The sequence below is a fragment of the Aquarana catesbeiana genome, linkage group LG12, assembly GCF_042186555.1.
Source record: "Aquarana catesbeiana isolate 2022-GZ linkage group LG12, ASM4218655v1, whole genome shotgun sequence".
NCBI classification, from domain to species: Eukaryota; Metazoa; Chordata; class Amphibia; order Anura; family Ranidae; genus Aquarana; species Aquarana catesbeiana.
This window is the reverse complement of record NC_133335.1, coordinates 190,749,778-190,765,909: the sequence shown is the minus strand read 5'-3', so window position 1 is coordinate 190,765,909 and position 16,132 is coordinate 190,749,778. Positions and strand designations below refer to the sequence as shown.

Genomic DNA, 16,132 nt, shown 5'->3' with positions numbered 1-16,132 from the left:
AGAGATGCTTGAGCCCTTGAGGATAGGGATTTTGTTAAAAGAGCTTGGCAGCAGTGGGATTCGAACCCACGCCCCCGAAGAGACTGGAGCCTTAATCCAGCGCCTTAGACCGCTCGGCCATGCTACCTGTAAAAGAGTGCTCGCTAATGACTGAAAAGCGGCGGGACATAGTCTGCATTCCATGCTCTGAATTCATTGCTTGTGCTGGAGGCCTCAGAACTCTCAACTTCAAGTATTCACCACTTTATCCATTATGAAAGGTTGTTGAAGTTTGACACAGATGGCCAAGATGCCAACTTATGTGCTTCAGTCCTCTTTCTGAGGCTGCAGATTGTGGTCACTTTACGCTTGAGAGTGGACTTTGGGTGCAGCATTCTGGCACTTAGTTCACTTGGCACTCTGCTGAAAAGTGTGCCAGCTTTTCATTAGTGCTGCTTGTTTTTTGGTGTCCACACTTAAAGTGTGAACGTGGAATCTAGCTTACAGGAGGTAGTCACATTGAGTTGGACTTGTTTTGTAACGTTGACGACATTTCACTAGTCATCTCATCAGAAGTGTGCCCTTTGGAAGACTTCTCAACCAAAACATGCAATTTCCTAATGCTGCTTTTCTGAGATTCCAGTGTGTAGAGCAAGGAACGCCAGCAAAGTGCAGCAGAAACTTCATAGACGCTTGAGCCCTCGAGGATAGGCATTTGTTAAAAGAGCTTGGCAGCAGTGGGATTCGAACCCACGCCCCCAAAGAGACTGGAGCCTAAATCCAGCGCCTTAGACCGCTCAGCCATGCTACCTACAAAAGAGTGCTCGCTAACCATTAAAAGGCGGAGGGACATATTCTACATTCCATGGATTGATGAGGCCGTGGCATAGATATAGCACACCTGGAATTCCTGCAGCTTGTCTTTAATGAGAGCCTGGGATGGCTAAGAAAGACACAGCCCCAGCTGGGCTGTTGCATATTGGCCGGTTAGCTCAGTTGGTTAGAGCGTGGTGCTAATAACGCCAAGGTCGCGGGTTCGATCCCCTTTCGGGCCATCCGTACGCTTGATCTTTATGGTCTCAGGCATGTGTACCCTGTGGCTTTCTGCTGTCCGATGTTCTGCATTCATTGCTTGTGCTGGAGGCCTCAGATCTCTCCACTCCAAGTGGTCACCACTTTATCCATTATGAAAGGTTGTTGAAGTTTGACACAGATGGCCAAGATGCCAACTTATGTGCTTCTGTCCTCTTTCTGAGGCAGCAAGTTGTGGTCGTTTTACGCTTGAGAGTGGACTTTGGGTGCAGCATTCTGTGGCAAGTTCACTTGGCACTCTCCTACAAAATGTGCCAGCTTTTCATTACTGCTGCTTGTTTTTGCTGTCTACACTTAAAGTAGGAGTGTTGAATCTAGCTTACAGGAGTTAGTCACATTCAGTTGGACTTGTTATATACTGTTGATGACATTTCACTAGTCACCAGAAGTGTGCCCTTTGGAAGACTTCTCAAACAAAACATGCAATGAATGCAGTTATTCTAATGCTGCTAGAGCAGAGAGGTAAGTGTTCTTTGAGATTCCAGTGTGTTGGGCAAGGAACTGCAGCAACATCAGAGATGCTTGAGCCCTTGAGGATAGGGATTTTGTTAAAAGAGCTTGGCAGCAGTGGGATTCGAACCCACGCCCCGAAGAGACTGGAGCCTTAATCCAGCGCCTTAGACCGCTCGGCCATGCTACCTGTAAAAGAGTGCTCGCTAATGACTGAAAAGCGGCGGGACATAGTCTGCATTCCATGCTCTGAATTCATTGCTTGTGCTGGAGGCCTCAGAACTCTCAACTTCAAGTATTCACCACTTTATCCATTATGAAAGGTTGTTGAAGTTTGACACAGATGGCCAAGATGCCAACTTATGTGCTTCAGTCCTCTTTCTGAGGCTGCAGATTGTGGTCACTTTACGCTTGAGAGTGGACTTTGGGTGCAGCATTCTGGCACTTAGTTCACTTGGCACTCTGCTGAAAAGTGTGCCAGCTTTTCATTAGTGCTGCTTGTTTTTTGGTGTCCACACTTAAAGTGTGAACGTGGAATCTAGCTTACAGGAGGTAGTCACATTGAGTTGGACTTGTTTTGTAACGTTGACGACATTTCACTAGTCATCTCATCAGAAGTGTGCCCTTTGGAAGACTTCTCAACCAAAACATGCAATTTCCTAATGCTGCTTTTCTGAGATTCCAGTGTGTAGAGCAAGGAACGCCAGCAAAGTGCAGCAGAAACTTCATAGACGCTTGAGCCCTCGAGGATAGGCATTTGTTAAAAGAGCTTGGCAGCAGTGGGATTCGAACCCACGCCCCAAAGAGACTGGAGCCTAAATCCAGCGCCTTAGACCGCTCGGCCATGCTACCTACAAAAGAGTGCTCGCTAACCATTAAAAGGCGGAGGGACATATTCTACATTCCATGGATTGATGAGGCCGTGGCATAGATATAGCACACCTGGAATTCCTGCAGCTTGTCTTTAATGAGAGCCTGGGATGGCTAAGAAAGACACAGCCCCAGCTGGGCTGTTGCATATTGGCCAGTTAGCTCAGTTGGTTAGAGCGTGGTGCTAATAACGCCAAGGTCGTGGGTTGGATCCCCGTACGGGCCATCCGTGCGCTTGATCTTTATGGTCTCAGGCATGTGTACCCTGTGGCTTTCTGCTGTCCGATGTTCTGCATTCATTGCTTGTGCTGGAGGCCTCAGATCTCTCCACTCCAAGTGGTCACCACTTTATCCATTATGAAAGGTTGTTGAAGTTTGACACAGATGGCCAAGATGCCAACTTATGTGCTTCTGTCCTCTTTCTGAGGCAGCAAGTTGTGGTCGTTTTACGCTTGAGAGTGGACTTTGGGTGCAGCATTCTGTGGCAAGTTCACTTGGCACTCTCCTACAAAATGTGCCAGCTTTTCATTACTGCTGCTTGTTTTTGCTGTCTACACTTAAAGTAGGAGTGTTGAATCTAGCTTACAGGAGTTAGTCACATTCAGTTGGACTTGTTATATACTGTTGATGACATTTCACTAGTCACCAGAAGTGTGCCCTTTGGAAGACTTCTCAAACAAAACATGCAATGAATGCAGTTATTCTAATGCTGCTAGAGCAGAGAGGTAAGTGTTCTTTGAGATTCCAGTGTGTTGGGCAAGGAACTGCAGCAACATCAGAGATGCTTGAGCCCTTGAGGATAGGGATTTTGTTAAAAGAGCTTGGCAGCAGTGGGATTCGAACCCACGCCCCCGAAGAGACTGGAGCCTTAATCCAGCGCCTTAGACCGCTCGGCCATGCTACCTGTAAAAGAGTGCTCGCTAATGACTGAAAAGCGGCGGGACATAGTCTGCATTCCATGCTCTGAATTCATTGCTTGTGCTGGAGGCCTCAGAACTCTCAACTTCAAGTATTCACCACTTTATCCATTATGAAAGGTTGTTGAAGTTTGACACAGATGGCCAAGATGCCAACTTATGTGCTTCAGTCCTCTTTCTGAGGCTGCAGATTGTGGTCACTTTACGCTTGAGAGTGGACTTTGGGTGCAGCATTCTGGCACTTAGTTCACTTGGCACTCTGCTGAAAAGTGTGCCAGCTTTTCATTAGTGCTGCTTGTTTTTTGGTGTCCACACTTAAAGTGTGAACGTGGAATCTAGCTTACAGGAGGTAGTCACATTGAGTTGGACTTGTTTTGTAACGTTGACGACATTTCACTAGTCATCTCATCAGAAGTGTGCCCTTTGGAAGACTTCTCAACCAAAACATGCAATTTCCTAATGCTGCTTTTCTGAGATTCCAGTGTGTAGAGCAAGGAACGCCAGCAAAGTGCAGCAGAAACTTCATAGACGCTTGAGCCCTCGAGGATAGGCATTTGTTAAAAGAGCTTGGCAGCAGTGGGATTCGAACCCACGCCCCCAAAGAGACTGGAGCCTAAATCCAGCGCCTTAGACCGCTCGGCCATGCTACCTACAAAAGAGTGCTCGCTAACCATTAAAAGGCGGAGGGACATATTCTACATTCCATGGATTGATGAGGCCGTGGCATAGATATAGCACACCTGGAATTCCTGCAGCTTGTCTTTAATGAGAGCCTGGGATGGCTAAGAAAGACACAGCCCCAGTTGGGCTGTCGCATATTGGCCGGTTAGCTCAGTTGGTTAGAGCGTGGTGCTAATAACGCCAAGGTCGCGGGTTCGATCCCCGTACGGGCCATCCGTGCGCTTGATCTTTATGGTCTCAGGCATGTGTACCCTGTGGCTTTCTGCTGTCCGATGTTCTGCATTCATTGCTTGTGCTGGAGGCCTCAGATCTCTCCACTCCAAGTGGTCACCACTTTATCCATTATGAAAGGTTGTTGAAGTTTGACACAGATGGCCAAGATGCCAACTTATGTGCTTCTGTCCTCTTTCTGAGGCAGCAAGTTGTGGTCGTTTTACGCTTGAGAGTGGACTTTGGGTGCAGCATTCTGTGGCAAGTTCACTTGGCACTCTCCTACAAAATGTGCCAGCTTTTCATTACTGCTGCTTGTTTTTGCTGTCTACACTTAAAGTAGGAGTGTTGAATCTAGCTTACAGGAGTTAGTCACATTCAGTTGGACTTGTTATATACTGTTGATGACATTTCACTAGTCACCAGAAGTGTGCCCTTTGGAAGACTTCTCAAACAAAACATGCAATGAATGCAGTTATTCTAATGCTGCTAGAGCAGAGAGGTAAGTGTTCTTTGAGATGTCAGTGTGTTGGGCAAGGAACTGCAGCAACATCAGAGATGCTTGAGCCCTTGAGGATAGGGATTTTGTTAAAAGAGCTTGGTAGCAGTGGGATTCGAACCCACGCCCCCGAAGAGACTGGAGCCTTAATCCAGCGCCTTAGACCGCTCGGCCATGCTACCTGTAAAAGAGTGCTCGCTAATGACTGAAAAGCGGCGGGACATAGTCTGCATTCCATGCTCTGAATTCATTGCTTGTGCTGGAGGCCTCAGAACTCTCAACTTCAAGTATTCACCACTTTATCCATTATGAAAGGTTGTTGAAGTTTGACACAGATGGCCAAGATGCCAACTTATGTGCTTCAGTCCTCTTTCTGAGGCTGCAGATTGTGGTCACTTTACGCTTGAGAGTGGACTTTGGGTGCAGCATTCTGGCACTTAGTTCACTTGGCACTCTGCTGAAAAGTGTGCCAGCTTTTCATTAGTGCTGCTTGTTTTTTGGTGTCCACACTTAAAGTGTGAACGTGGTATCTAGCTTACAGGAGGTAGTCACATTGAGTTGGACTTGTTTTGTAACGTTGACGACATTTCACTAGTCATCTCATCAGAAGTGTGCCCTTTGGAAGACTTCTCAACCAAAACATGCAATTTCCTAATGCTGCTTTTCTGAGATTCCAGTGTGTAGAGCAAGGAACGCCAGCAAAGTGCAGCAGAAACTTCATAGACGCTTGAGCCCTCGAGGATAGGCATTTGTTAAAAGAGCTTGGCAGCAGTGGGATTCGAACCCACGCCCCCAAAGAGACTGGAGCCTAAATCCAGCGCCTTAGACCGCTCGGCCATGCTACCTACAAAAGAGTGCTCGCTAACCATTAAAAGGCGGAGGGACATATTCTACATTCCATGGATTGATGAGGCCGTGGCATAGATATAGCACACCTGGAATTCCTGCAGCTTGTCTTTAATGAGAGCCTGGGATGGCTAAGAAAGACACAGCCCCAGCTGGGCTGTCGCATATTGGCCGGTTAGCTCAGTTGGTTAGAGCGTGGTGCTAATAACGCCAAGGTCGCGGGTTCGATCCCCGTACGGGCCATCCGTGCGCTTGATCTTTATGGTCTCAGGCATGTGTACCCTGTGGCTTTCTGCTGTCCGATGTTCTGCATTCATTGCTTGTGCTGGAGGCCTCAGATCTCTCCACTCCAAGTGGTCACCACTTTATCCATTATGAAAGGTTGTTGAAGTTTGACACAGATGGCCAAGATGCCAACTTATGTGCTTCTGTCCTCTTTCTGAGGCAGCAAGTTGTGGTCGTTTTACGCTTGAGAGTGGACTTTGGGTGCAGCATTCTGTGGCAAGTTCACTTGGCACTCTCCTACAAAATGTGCCAGCTTTTCATTACTGCTGCTTGTTTTTGCTGTCTACACTTAAAGTAGGAGTGTTGAATCTAGCTTACAGGAGTTAGTCACATTCAGTTGGACTTGTTATATACTGTTGATGACATTTCACTAGTCACCAGAAGTGTGCCCTTTGGAAGACTTCTCAAACAAAACATGCAATGAATGCAGTTATTCTAATGCTGCTAGAACAGAGAGGTAAGTGTTCTTTGAGATTCCAGTGTGTTGGGCAAGGAACTGCAGCAACATCAGAGATGCTTGAGCCCTTGAGGATAGGGATTTTGTTAAAAGAGCTTGGCAGCAGTGGGATTCGAACCCACGCCCCCGAAGAGACTGGAGCCTTAATCCAGCGCCTTAGACCGCTCGGCCATGCTACCTGTAAAAGAGTGCTCGCTAATGACTGAAAAGCGGCGGGACATAGTCTGCATTCCATGCTCTGAATTCATTGCTTGTGCTGGAGGCCTCAGAACTCTCAACTTCAAGTATTCACCACTTTATCCATTATGAAAGGTTGTTGAAGTTTGACACAGATGGCCAAGATGCCAACTTATGTGCTTCAGTCCTCTTTCTGAGGCTGCAGATTGTGGTCACTTTACGCTTGAGAGTAGACTTTGGGTGCAGCATTCTGGCACTTAGTTCACTTGGCACTCTGCTGAAAAGTGTGCCAGCTTTTCATTAGTGCTGCTTGTTTTTTGGTGTCCACACTTAAAGTGTGAACGTGGAATCTAGCTTACAGGAGGTAGTCACATTGAGTTGGACTTGTTTTGTAACGTTGACGACATTTCACTAGTCATCTCATCAGAAGTGTGCCCTTTGGAAGACTTCTCAACCAAAACATGCAATTTCCTAATGCTGCTTTTCTGAGATTCCAGTGTGTAGAGCAAGGAACGCCAGCAAAGTGCAGCAGAAACTTCATAGACGCTTGAGCCCTCGAGGATAGGCATTTGTTAAAAGAGCTTGGCAGCAGTGGGATTCGAACCCACGCCCCCAAAGAGACTGGAGCCTAAATCCAGCACCTTAGACCGCTCGGCCATGCTACCTACAAAAGAGTGCTCGCTAACCATTAAAAGGCGGAGGGACATATTCTACATTCCATGGATTGATGAGGCCGTGGCATAGATATAGCACACCTGGAATTCCTGCAGCTTGTCTTTAATGAGAGCCTGGGATGGCTAAGAAAGACACAGCCCCAGCTGGGCTGTCGCATATTGGCCGGTTAGCTCAGTTGGTTAGAGCGTGGTGCTAATAACGCCAAGGTCGCGGGTTCGATCCCCGTACGGGCCATCCGTGCGCTTGATCTTTATGGTCTCAGGCATGTGTACCCTGTGGCTTTCTGCTGTCCGATGTTCTGCATTCATTGCTTGTGCTGGAGGCCTCAGATCTCTCCACTCCAAGTGGTCACCACTTTATCCATTATGAAAGGTTGTTGAAGTTTGACACAGATGGCCAAGATGCCAACTTATGTGCTTCTGTCCTCTTTCTGAGGCAGCAAGTTGTGGTCGTTTTACGCTTGAGAGTGGACTTTGGGTGCAGCATTCTGTGGCAAGTTCACTTGGCACTCTCCTACAAAACGTGCCAGCTTTTCATTACTGCTGCTTGTTTTTGCTGTCTACACTTAAAGTAGGAGTGTTGAATCTAGCTTACAGGAGTTAGTCACATTCAGTTGGACTTGTTATATACTGTTGATGACATTTCACTAGTCACCAGAAGTGTGCCCTTTGGAAGACTTCTCAAACAAAACATGCAATGAATGCAGTTATTCTAATGCTGCTAGAGCAGAGAGGTAAGTGTTCTTTGAGATTCCAGTGTGTTGGGCAAGGAACTGCAGCAACATCAGAGATGCTTGAGCCCTTGAGGATAGGGATTTTGTTAAAAGAGCTTGGCAGCAGTGGGATTCGAACCCACGCCCCCGAAGAGACTGGAGCCTTAATCCAGCGCCTTAGACCGCTCGGCCATGCTACCTGTAAAAGAGTGCTCGCTAATGACTGAAAAGCGGCGGGACATAGCCTGCATTCCATGCTCTGAATTCATTGCTTGTGCTGGAGGCCTCAGAACTCTCAACTTCAAGTATTCACCACTTTATCCATTATGAAAGGTTGTTGAAGTTTGACACAGATGGCCAAGATGCCAACTTATGTGCTTCAGTCCTCTTTCTGAGGCTGCAGATTGTGGTCACTTTACGCTTGAGAGTGGACTTTGGGTGCAGCATTCTGGCACTTAGTTCACTTGGCACTCTGCTGAAAAGTGTGCCAGCTTTTCATTAGTGCTGCTTGTTTTTTGGTGTCCACACTTAAAGTGTGAACGTGGAATCTAGCTTACAGGAGGTAGTCACATTGAGTTGGACTTGTTTTGTAACGTTGACGACATTTCACTAGTCATCTCATCAGAAGTGTGCCCTTTGGAAGACTTCTCAACCAAAACATGCAATTTCCTAATGCTGCTTTTCTGAGATTCCAGTGTGTAGAGCAAGGAACGCCAGCAAAGTGCAGCAGAAACTTCATAGACGCTTGAGCCCTCGAGGATAGGCATTTGTTAAAAGAGCTTGGCAGCAGTGGGATTCGAACCCACGCCCCCAAAGAGACTGGAGCCTAAATCCAGCGCCTTAGACCGCTCGGCCATGCTACCTACAAAAGAGTGCTCGCTAACCATTAAAAGGCGGAGGGACATATTCTACATTCCATGGATTGATGAGGCCGTGGCATAGATATAGCACACCTGGAATTCCTGCAGCTTGTCTTTAATGAGAGCCTGGGATGGCTAAGAAAGACACAGCCCCAGCTGGGCTGTCGCATATTGGCCGGTTAGCTCAGTTGGTTAGAGCGTGGTGCTAATAACGCCAAGGTCGCGGGTTCGATCCCCGTACGGGCCATCCGTGCGCTTGATCTTTATGGTCTCAGGCATGTGTACCCTGTGGCTTTCTGCTGTCCGATGTTCTGCATTCATTGCTTGTGCTGGAGGCCTCAGATCTCTCCACTCCAAGTGGTCACCACTTTATCCATTATGAAAGGTTGTTGAAGTTTGACACAGATGGCCAAGATGCCAACTTATGTGCTTCTGTCCTCTTTCTGAGGCAGCAAGTTGTGGTCGTTTTACGCTTGAGAGTGGACTTTGGGTGCAGCATTCTGTGGCAAGTTCACTTGGCACTCTCCTACAAAATGTGCCAGCTTTTCATTACTGCTGCTTGTTTTTGCTGTCTACACTTAAAGTAGGAGTGTTGAATCTAGCTTACAGGAGTTAGTCACATTCAGTTGGACTTGTTATATACTGTTGATGACATTTCACTAGTCACCAGAAGTGTGCCCTTTGGAAGACTTCTCAAACAAAACATGCAATGAATGCAGTTATTCTAATGCTGCTAGAGCAGAGAGGTAAGTGTTCTTTGAGATTCCAGTGTGTTGGGCAAGGAACTGCAGCAACATCAGAGATGCTTGAGCCCTTGAGGATAGGGATTTTGTTAAAAGAGCTTGGCAGCAGTGGGATTCGAACCCACGCCCCCGAAGAGACTGGAGCCTTAATCCAGCGCCTTAGACCGCTCGGCCATGCTACCTGTAAAAGAGTGCTCGCTAATGACTGAAAAGCGGCGGGACATAGTCTGCATTCCATGCTCTGAATTCATTGCTTGTGCTGGAGGCCTCAGAACTCTCAACTTCAAGTATTCACCACTTTATCCATTATGAAAGGTTGTTGAAGTTTGACACAGATGGCCAAGATGCCAACTTATGTGCTTCAGTCCTCTTTCTGAGGCTGCAGATTGTGGTCACTTTACGCTTGAGAGTGGACTTTGGGTGCAGCATTCTGGCACTTAGTTCACTTGGCACTCTGCTGAAAAGTGTGCCAGCTTTTCATTAGTGCTGCTTGTTTTTTGGTGTCCACACTTAAAGTGTGAACGTGGAATCTAGCTTACAGGAGGTAGTCACATTGAGTTGGACTTGTTTTGTAACGTTGACGACATTTCACTAGTCACCTCATCAGAAGTGTGCCCTTTGGAAGACTTCTCAACCAAAACATGCAATTTCCTAATGCTGCTTTTCTGAGATTCCAGTGTGTAGAGCAAGGAACGCCAGCAAAGTGCAGCAGAAACTTCATAGACGCTTGAGCCCTCGAGGATAGGCATTTGTTAAAAGAGCTTGGCAGCAGTGGGATTCGAACCCACGCCCCCAAAGAGACTGGAGCCTAAATCCAGCGCCTTAGACCGCTCGGCCATGCTACCTACAAAAGAGTGCTCGCTAACCATTAAAAGGCGGAGGGACATATTCTACATTCCATGGATTGATGAGGCCGTGGCATAGATATAGCACACCTGGAATTCCTGCAGCTTGTCTTTAATGAGAGCCTGGGATGGCTAAGAAAGACACAGCCCCAGCTGGGCTGTCGCATATTGGCCGGTTAGCTCAGTTGGTTAGAGCGTGGTGCTAATAACGCCAAGGTCGCGGGTTCGATCCCCGTACGGGCCATCCGTGCGCTTGATCTTTATGGTCTCAGGCATGTGTACCCTGTGGCTTTCTGCTGTCCGATGTTCTGCATTCATTGCTTGTGCTGGAGGCCTCAGATCTCTCCACTCCAAGTGGTCACCACTTTATCCATTATGAAAGGTTGTTGAAGTTTGACACAGATGGCCAAGATGCCAACTTATGTGCTTCTGTCCTCTTTCTGAGGCAGCAAGTTGTGGTCGTTTTACGCTTGAGAGTGGACTTTGGGTGCAGCATTCTGTGGCAAGTTCACTTGGCACTCTCCTACAAAATGTGCCAGCTTTTCATTACTGCTGCTTGTTTTTGCTGTCTATACTTAAAGTAGGAGTGTTGAATCTAGCTTACAGGAGTTAGTCACATTCAGTTGGACTTGTTATATACTGTTGATGACATTTCACTAGTCACCAGAAGTGTGCCCTTTGGAAGACTTCTCAAACAAAACATGCAATGAATGCAGTTATTCTAATGCTGCTAGAGCAGAGAGGTAAGTGTTCTTTGAGATTCCAGTGTGTTGGGCAAGGAACTGCAGCAACATCAGAGATGCTTGAGCCCTTGAGGATAGGGATTTTGTTAAAAGAGCTTGGCAGCAGTGGGATTCGAACCCACGCCCCCGAAGAGACTGGAGCCTTAATCCAGCGCCTTAGACCGCTCGGCCATGCTACCTGTAAAAGAGTGCTCGCTAATGACTGAAAAGCGGCGGGACATAGTCTGCATTCCATGCTCTGAATTCATTGCTTGTGCTGGAGGCCTCAGAACTCTCAACTTCAAGTATTCACCACTTTATCCATTATGAAAGGTTGTTGAAGTTTGACACAGATGGCCAAGATGCCAACTTATGTGCTTCAGTCCTCTTTCTGAGGCTGCAGATTGTGGTCACTTTACGCTTGAGAGTGGACTTTGGGTGCAGCATTCTGGCACTTAGTTCACTTGGCACTCTGCTGAAAAGTGTGCCAGCTTTTCATTAGTGCTGCTTGTTTTTTGGTGTCCACACTTAAAGTGTGAACGTGGAATCTAGCTTACAGGAGGTAGTCACATTGAGTTGGACTTGTTTTGTAACGTTGACGACATTTCACTAGTCATCTCATCAGAAGTGTGCCCTTTGGAAGACTTCTCAACCAAAACATGCAATTTCCTAATGCTGCTTTTCTGAGATTCCAGTGTGTAGAGCAAGGAACGCCAGCAAAGTGCAGCAGAAACTTCATAGACGCTTGAGCCCTCGAGGATAGGCATTTGTTAAAAGAGCTTGGCAGCAGTGGGATTCGAACCCACGCCCCCAAAGAGACTGGAGCCTAAATCCAGCGCCTTAGACCGCTCAGCCATGCTACCTACAAAAGAGTGCTCGCTAACCATTAAAAGGCGGAGGGACATATTCTACATTCCATGGATTGATGAGGCCGTGGCATAGATATAGCACACCTGGAATTCCTGCAGCTTGTCTTTAATGAGAGCCTGGGATGGCTAAGAAAGACACAGCCCCAGCTGGGCTGTTGCATATTGGCCGGTTAGCTCAGTTGGTTAGAGCGTGGTGCTAATAACGCCAAGGTCGCGGGTTCGATCCCCTTTCGGGCCATCCGTACGCTTGATCTTTATGGTCTCAGGCATGTGTACCCTGTGGCTTTCTGCTGTCCGATGTTCTGCATTCATTGCTTGTGCTGGAGGCCTCAGATCTCTCCACTCCAAGTGGTCACCACTTTATCCATTATGAAAGGTTGTTGAAGTTTGACACAGATGGCCAAGATGCCAACTTATGTGCTTCTGTCCTCTTTCTGAGGCAGCAAGTTGTGGTCGTTTTACGCTTGAGAGTGGACTTTGGGTGCAGCATTCTGTGGCAAGTTCACTTGGCACTCTCCTACAAAATGTGCCAGCTTTTCATTACTGCTGCTTGTTTTTGCTGTCTACACTTAAAGTAGGAGTGTTGAATCTAGCTTACAGGAGTTAGTCACATTCAGTTGGACTTGTTATATACTGTTGATGACATTTCACTAGTCACCAGAAGTGTGCCCTTTGGAAGACTTCTCAAACAAAACATGCAATGAATGCAGTTATTCTAATGCTGCTAGAGCAGAGAGGTAAGTGTTCTTTGAGATTCCAGTGTGTTGGGCAAGGAACTGCAGCAACATCAGAGATGCTTGAGCCCTTGAGGATAGGGATTTTGTTAAAAGAGCTTGGCAGCAGTGGGATTCGAACCCACGCCCCCGAAGGGACTGGAGCCTTAATCCAGCGCCTTAGACCGCTCGGCCATGCTACCTGTAAAAGAGTGCTCGCTAATGACTGAAAAGCGGCGGGACATAGTCTGCATTCCATGCTCTGAATTCATTGCTTGTGCTGGAGGCCTCAGAACTCTCAACTTCAAGTATTCACCACTTTATCCATTATGAAAGGTTGTTGAAGTTTGACACAGATGGCCAAGATGCCAACTTATGTGCTTCAGTCCTCTTTCTGAGGCTGCAGATTGTGGTCACTTTACGCTTGAGAGTGGACTTTGGGTGCAGCATTCTGGCACTTAGTTCACTTGGCACTCTGCTGAAAAGTGTGCCAGCTTTTCATTAGTGCTGCTTGTTTTTTGGTGTCCACACTTAAAGTGTGAACGTGGAATCTAGCTTACAGGAGGTAGTCACATTGAGTTGGACTTGTTTTGTAACGTTGACGACATTTCACTAGTCATCTCATCAGAAGTGTGCCCTTTGGAAGACTTCTCAACCAAAACATGCAATTTCCTAATGCTGCTTTTCTGAGATTCCAGTGTGTAGAGCAAGGAACGCCAGCAAAGTGCAGCAGAAACTTCATAGACGCTTGAGCCCTCGAGGATAGGCATTTGTTAAAAGAGCTTGGCAGCAGTGGGATTCGAACCCACGCCCCCAAAGAGACTGGAGCCTAAATCCAGCGCCTTAGACCGCTCGGCCATGCTACCTACAAAAGAGTGCTCGCTAACCATTAAAAGGCGGAGGGACATATTCTACATTCCATGGATTGATGAGGCCGTGGCATAGATATAGCACACCTGGAATTCCTGCAGCTTGTCTTTAATGAGAGCCTGGGATGGCTAAGAAAGACACAGCCCCAGCTGGGCTGTTGCATATTGGCCAGTTAGCTCAGTTGGTTAGAGCGTGGTGCTAATAACGCCAAGGTCGTGGGTTGGATCCCCGTACGGGCCATCCGTGCGCTTGATCTTTATGGTCTCAGGCATGTGTACCCTGTGGCTTTCTGCTGTCCGATGTTCTGCATTCATTGCTTGTGCTGGAGGCCTCAGATCTCTCCACTCCAAGTGGTCACCACTTTATCCATTATGAAAGGTTGTTGAAGTTTGACACAGATGGCCAAGATGCCAACTTATGTGCTTCTGTCCTCTTTCTGAGGCAGCAAGTTGTGGTCGTTTTACGCTTGAGAGTGGACTTTGGGTGCAGCATTCTGTGGCAAGTTCACTTGGCACTCTCCTACAAAATGTGCCAGCTTTTCATTACTGCTGCTTGTTTTTGCTGTCTACACTTAAAGTAGGAGTGTTGAATATAGCTTACAGGAGTTAGTCACATTCAGTTGGACTTGTTATATACTGTTGATGACATTTCACTAGTCACCAGAAGTGTGCCCTTTGGAAGACTTCTCAAACAAAACATGCAATGAATGCAGTTATTCTAATGCTGCTAGAGCAGAGAGGTAAGTGTTCTTTGAGATTCCAGTGTGTTGGGCAAGGAACTGCAGCAACATCAGAGATGCTTGAGCCCTTGAGGATAGGGATTTTGTTAAAAGAGCTTGGCAGCAGTGGGATTCGAACCCACGCCCCCGAAGAGACTGGAGCCTTAATCCAGCGCCTTAGACCGCTCGGCCATGCTACCTGTAAAAGAGTGCTCGCTAATGACTGAAAAGCGGCGGGACATAGTCTGCATTCCATGCTCTGAATTCATTGCTTGTGCTGGAGGCCTCAGAACTCTCAACTTCAAGTATTCACCACTTTATCCATTATGAAAGGTTGTTGAAGTTTGACACAGATGGCCAAGATGCCAACTTATGTGCTTCAGTCCTCTTTCTGAGGCTGCAGATTGTGGTCACTTTACGCTTGAGAGTGGACTTTGGGTGCAGCATTCTGGCACTTAGTTCACTTGGCACTCTGCTGAAAAGTGTGCCAGCTTTTCATTAGTGCTGCTTGTTTTTTGGTGTCCACACTTAAAGTGTGAACGTGGAATCTAGCTTACAGGAGGTAGTCACATTGAGTTGGACTTGTTTTGTAACGTTGACGACATTTCACTAGTCATCTCATCAGAAGTGTGCCCTTTGGAAGACTTCTCAACCAAAACATGCAATTTCCTAATGCTGCTTTTCTGAGATTCCAGTGTGTAGAGCAAGGAACGCCAGCAAAGTGCAGCAGAAACTTCATAGACGCTTGAGCCCTCGAGGATAGGCATTTGTTAAAAGAGCTTGGCAGCAGTGGGATTCGAACCCACGCCCCCAAAGAGACTGGAGCCTAAATCCAGCGCCTTAGACCGCTCGGCCATGCTACCTACAAAAGAGTGCTCGCTAACCATTAAAAGGCGGAGGGACATATTCTACATTCCATGGATTGATGAGGCCGTGGCATAGATATAGCACACCTGGAATTCCTGCAGCTTGTCTTTAATGAGAGCCTGGGATGGCTAAGAAAGACACAGCCCCAGTTGGGCTGTCGCATATTGGCCGGTTAGCTCAGTTGGTTAGAGCGTGGTGATAATAACGCCAAGGTCGCGGGTTCGATCCCCGTACGGGCCATCCGTGCGCTTGATCTTTATGGTCTCAGGCATGTGTACCCTGTGGCTTTCTGCTGTCCGATGTTCTGCATTCATTGCTTGTGCTGGAGGCCTCAGATCTCTCCACTCCAAGTGGTCACCACTTTATCCATTATGAAAGGTTGTTGAAGTTTGACACAGATGGCCAAGATGCCAACTTATGTGCTTCTGTCCTCTTTCTGAGGCAGCAAGTTGTGGTCGTTTTACGCTTGAGAGTGGACTTTGGGTGCAGCATTCTGTGGCAAGTTCACTTGGCACTCTCCTACAAAATGTGCCAGCTTTTCATTACTGCTGCTTGTTTTTGCTGTCTACACTTAAAGTAGGAGTGTTGAATCTAGCTTACAGGAGTTAGTCACATTCAGTTGGACTTGTTATATACTGTTGATGACATTTCACTAGTCACCAGAAGTGTGCCCTTTGGAAGACTTCTCAAACAAAACATGCAATGAATGCAGTTATTCTAATGCTGCTAGAGCAGAGAGGTAAGTGTTCTTTGAGATTCCAGTGTGTTGGGCAAGGAACTGCAGCAACATCAGAGATGCTTGAGCCCTTGAGGATAGGGATTTTGTTAAAAGAGCTTGGCAGCAGTGGGATTCGAACCCACGCCCCCGAAGAGACTGGAGCCTTAATCCAGCGCCTTAGACCGCTCGGCCATGCTACCTGTAAAAGAGTGCTCGCTAATGACTGAAAAGCGGCGGGACATAGTCTGCATTCCATGCTCTGAATTCATTGCTTGTGCTGGAGGCCTCAGAACTCTCAACTTCAAGTATTCACCACTTTATCCATTATGAAAGGTTGTTGAAGTTTGACACAGATGG

At 47.2% G+C, this 16,132-nt stretch overlaps 26 non-coding genes across 26 annotated transcripts; 5 read left to right on the top strand and 21 right to left on the bottom strand.

The window, feature by feature from the left end:
• Window positions 1-45: 45 nt before the first annotated feature.
• On the bottom strand, window positions 46-127 carry TRNAL-AAG (transfer RNA leucine (anticodon AAG)). Its single transcript has one exon. It is a non-coding gene; the product is annotated as a tRNA-Leu (tRNA).
• A 581-nt stretch (window positions 128-708) lies between these two features.
• On the bottom strand, window positions 709-790 carry TRNAL-UAG (transfer RNA leucine (anticodon UAG)). Its single transcript has one exon. It is a non-coding gene; the product is annotated as a tRNA-Leu (tRNA).
• Window positions 791-1,630: 840 nt separating this feature from the next.
• Window positions 1,631-1,711, bottom strand: TRNAL-AAG (transfer RNA leucine (anticodon AAG)). The gene has a single exon. It is a non-coding gene; the product is annotated as a tRNA-Leu (tRNA).
• A 581-nt stretch (window positions 1,712-2,292) lies between these two features.
• On the bottom strand, window positions 2,293-2,373 carry TRNAL-UAG (transfer RNA leucine (anticodon UAG)). The gene has a single exon. It is a non-coding gene; the product is annotated as a tRNA-Leu (tRNA).
• An 840-nt stretch (window positions 2,374-3,213) lies between these two features.
• Window positions 3,214-3,295, bottom strand: TRNAL-AAG (transfer RNA leucine (anticodon AAG)). Its single transcript has one exon. It is a non-coding gene; the product is annotated as a tRNA-Leu (tRNA).
• A 581-nt stretch (window positions 3,296-3,876) lies between these two features.
• Window positions 3,877-3,958, bottom strand: TRNAL-UAG (transfer RNA leucine (anticodon UAG)). The gene has a single exon. It is a non-coding gene; the product is annotated as a tRNA-Leu (tRNA).
• A 170-nt stretch (window positions 3,959-4,128) lies between these two features.
• Window positions 4,129-4,202, top strand: TRNAI-AAU (transfer RNA isoleucine (anticodon AAU)). The gene has a single exon. It is a non-coding gene; the product is annotated as a tRNA-Ile (tRNA).
• Window positions 4,203-4,798: 596 nt separating this feature from the next.
• Window positions 4,799-4,880, bottom strand: TRNAL-AAG (transfer RNA leucine (anticodon AAG)). Its single transcript has one exon. It is a non-coding gene; the product is annotated as a tRNA-Leu (tRNA).
• Window positions 4,881-5,461: 581 nt separating this feature from the next.
• TRNAL-UAG (transfer RNA leucine (anticodon UAG)) lies at window positions 5,462-5,543 on the bottom strand. Its single transcript has one exon. It is a non-coding gene; the product is annotated as a tRNA-Leu (tRNA).
• Window positions 5,544-5,713: 170 nt separating this feature from the next.
• On the top strand, window positions 5,714-5,787 carry TRNAI-AAU (transfer RNA isoleucine (anticodon AAU)). Its single transcript has one exon. It is a non-coding gene; the product is annotated as a tRNA-Ile (tRNA).
• A 596-nt stretch (window positions 5,788-6,383) lies between these two features.
• Window positions 6,384-6,465, bottom strand: TRNAL-AAG (transfer RNA leucine (anticodon AAG)). The gene has a single exon. It is a non-coding gene; the product is annotated as a tRNA-Leu (tRNA).
• Window positions 6,466-7,046: 581 nt separating this feature from the next.
• TRNAL-UAG (transfer RNA leucine (anticodon UAG)) lies at window positions 7,047-7,128 on the bottom strand. The gene has a single exon. It is a non-coding gene; the product is annotated as a tRNA-Leu (tRNA).
• A 170-nt stretch (window positions 7,129-7,298) lies between these two features.
• TRNAI-AAU (transfer RNA isoleucine (anticodon AAU)) lies at window positions 7,299-7,372 on the top strand. The gene has a single exon. It is a non-coding gene; the product is annotated as a tRNA-Ile (tRNA).
• A 596-nt stretch (window positions 7,373-7,968) lies between these two features.
• On the bottom strand, window positions 7,969-8,050 carry TRNAL-AAG (transfer RNA leucine (anticodon AAG)). The gene has a single exon. It is a non-coding gene; the product is annotated as a tRNA-Leu (tRNA).
• Window positions 8,051-8,631: 581 nt separating this feature from the next.
• Window positions 8,632-8,713, bottom strand: TRNAL-UAG (transfer RNA leucine (anticodon UAG)). Its single transcript has one exon. It is a non-coding gene; the product is annotated as a tRNA-Leu (tRNA).
• A 170-nt stretch (window positions 8,714-8,883) lies between these two features.
• Window positions 8,884-8,957, top strand: TRNAI-AAU (transfer RNA isoleucine (anticodon AAU)). The gene has a single exon. It is a non-coding gene; the product is annotated as a tRNA-Ile (tRNA).
• A 596-nt stretch (window positions 8,958-9,553) lies between these two features.
• On the bottom strand, window positions 9,554-9,635 carry TRNAL-AAG (transfer RNA leucine (anticodon AAG)). Its single transcript has one exon. It is a non-coding gene; the product is annotated as a tRNA-Leu (tRNA).
• Window positions 9,636-10,216: 581 nt separating this feature from the next.
• TRNAL-UAG (transfer RNA leucine (anticodon UAG)) lies at window positions 10,217-10,298 on the bottom strand. Its single transcript has one exon. It is a non-coding gene; the product is annotated as a tRNA-Leu (tRNA).
• Window positions 10,299-10,468: 170 nt separating this feature from the next.
• TRNAI-AAU (transfer RNA isoleucine (anticodon AAU)) lies at window positions 10,469-10,542 on the top strand. Its single transcript has one exon. It is a non-coding gene; the product is annotated as a tRNA-Ile (tRNA).
• Window positions 10,543-11,138: 596 nt separating this feature from the next.
• TRNAL-AAG (transfer RNA leucine (anticodon AAG)) lies at window positions 11,139-11,220 on the bottom strand. Its single transcript has one exon. It is a non-coding gene; the product is annotated as a tRNA-Leu (tRNA).
• A 581-nt stretch (window positions 11,221-11,801) lies between these two features.
• Window positions 11,802-11,883, bottom strand: TRNAL-UAG (transfer RNA leucine (anticodon UAG)). The gene has a single exon. It is a non-coding gene; the product is annotated as a tRNA-Leu (tRNA).
• An 840-nt stretch (window positions 11,884-12,723) lies between these two features.
• Window positions 12,724-12,805, bottom strand: TRNAL-AAG (transfer RNA leucine (anticodon AAG)). Its single transcript has one exon. It is a non-coding gene; the product is annotated as a tRNA-Leu (tRNA).
• Window positions 12,806-13,386: 581 nt separating this feature from the next.
• TRNAL-UAG (transfer RNA leucine (anticodon UAG)) lies at window positions 13,387-13,468 on the bottom strand. The gene has a single exon. It is a non-coding gene; the product is annotated as a tRNA-Leu (tRNA).
• Window positions 13,469-14,308: 840 nt separating this feature from the next.
• Window positions 14,309-14,390, bottom strand: TRNAL-AAG (transfer RNA leucine (anticodon AAG)). Its single transcript has one exon. It is a non-coding gene; the product is annotated as a tRNA-Leu (tRNA).
• A 581-nt stretch (window positions 14,391-14,971) lies between these two features.
• Window positions 14,972-15,053, bottom strand: TRNAL-UAG (transfer RNA leucine (anticodon UAG)). The gene has a single exon. It is a non-coding gene; the product is annotated as a tRNA-Leu (tRNA).
• Window positions 15,054-15,893: 840 nt separating this feature from the next.
• Window positions 15,894-15,975, bottom strand: TRNAL-AAG (transfer RNA leucine (anticodon AAG)). Its single transcript has one exon. It is a non-coding gene; the product is annotated as a tRNA-Leu (tRNA).
• Between the last annotated feature and the right edge of the window lie 157 nt (window positions 15,976-16,132).